Raw genomic sequence first — 1,784 nt, forward strand, 5'->3', positions numbered from 1 at the left:
TCTGTTAAAAAGTTATGATAGGAAAGTTGTCTGTCCTAAGTCTAGATGTTCTTCAAGGTGCAAACAGTGAGTTGTTTATACCACATTTTCTTTATCCATTCCTCCACAGACAGACGCTTAGGTCAATCTTGGCTCCATATCTCAGCTATTATGACTAATGCTGCAATGAACATGAGAGTGCAGATAGGACTTCAACCTACTAATTTCATTCCTGTTGTATATGTACCCAGCAGTGGGATGGCTGGATCACACAGTAGTTCCATTTTTAATTTTTTAAGGAATCATAATACTATTTTCCATAATGGGTATACCAATTTACATTTCCACTAACAGTGTACAATGGTTCCCTTTTCTCCACCCCTTTGCCAATACTTGTTATCTCTCATTTTTTTGATAATAGCTAGCCTCACAGACATGGTACATACATACATACATGCAATGGAAAGTTATTCAGCCATACAAAGCAAGGAAACCCTGCCATTTGGAACAACATGGATGAACCTGGAGGACATTATGCTGAGTGAAATAAGCTAGGCACAGAAGGACAAATATTGTATGATCTCATTTATACGTTGATATGGTTCGGATTTGTGTCCCTGCCCAAATCTCACGTTGAATTGTAATCCCCAGTGTTGGCGGAGGGGGCTGGCAGGAGATATTGATCATGGGGGCGGATTTCCCCCTTGCTGTTCTCATGATAGTGAGTGAGTTTTCATGAGATCTGGTTGTTTAAAAGTGTGTAGCACCGGTCTGCAGAATCTGCACCAACCAGCACCATGCCCATGACACTGGGGTACGGGGACATCCACAGGCTGACACATGCCATCCGTCTGCTCCTTGAATACACAGACTCAAGCTACGAGGAAAAGAAGTACACAATGGGGGACCTTCCTGACTATGACAGAAGCCAGTAGCTGAATTAAAAATTCAAGGTGGGCCTGAACTTTCCCAATCTGCCCTACTTGTTTGATGGGGCTCACAAGATCATCCAGAGCAACACCATCCTGTGCCACATCGCCCGCAAGCACAACCTGTGTGAGGAGACAGAAGAGGAGAAGATTCGTGTGGACATTTCGGAGAACCAGACCATGGACAACCTGATGCAGCTGGCCATGATCTGCTACATCCCAGAATTTGAGAAACTGAAGCCAAAGTACCTGGAGGAACTCCCCGAAAAGCTAAAGCTCTACTCACAGTTTCTGGGGAAGTGGCCATGGTTTGCATGAGACAAGATCACCTATGTGGATTTCCTCGCCTATGACATCCTTGACCTGAACTGTATATTTGACCCCAGCTGCCTGGACGCCTTCCCAAACCTGAAGGACTTCATCTCCCGAATTGAGGGTTTGAAGAAGATCTCTGCCTACGTGAAGTCCAGCCAATGCCTCCAAGGTCCTTTGTTTGGGAAGTCAGCTACGTTGAACAGTAAATAGGGCCCCGTGATGCCAGAAGATGGGAGGGAGGAGCCCACCCTGCTGCCTGGGAGCCTGGAGAACAGCCCGACTCCCTGAACCAGACTTCTTCCTTTTTCCTTGTTTCCACTCTCTTCTTTTCCCTAAGGCCTCGTTGGCTTCCTTTCTTCTAACATGATCCCTCCCCGCATCGAGGATCTTTAAAGCTTCAGCTCCCCACTCTCCTCCATCAAAGTCCCCCTCCTAACATCTCCCTTTTCCTGCACTAACACCAACCTGACTGCTTTTCCTATCAGTGCTTGTCTCTTCTTTGAGAAGCTGGACTGATCCCTGAGCTCCCCAGCACTATCCTCAAAGACCATCTGCAGGCCC

The 1,784-nt window shown here is 46.6% G+C and overlaps 1 pseudogene; it reads left to right on the top strand.

Moving 5' to 3' along the window:
* The first annotated feature begins 776 nt into the window (after positions 1 to 776).
* LOC129032701 (glutathione S-transferase Mu 1-like) lies at positions 777 to 1,433 on the top strand (annotated as a pseudogene).
* The last annotated feature ends 351 nt before the right edge of the window (positions 1,434 to 1,784 follow it).

Source organism: Pongo pygmaeus, chromosome 2, assembly GCF_028885625.2.
Source record: "Pongo pygmaeus isolate AG05252 chromosome 2, NHGRI_mPonPyg2-v2.0_pri, whole genome shotgun sequence".
Taxonomy (NCBI): domain Eukaryota; kingdom Metazoa; phylum Chordata; class Mammalia; order Primates; family Hominidae; genus Pongo; species Pongo pygmaeus.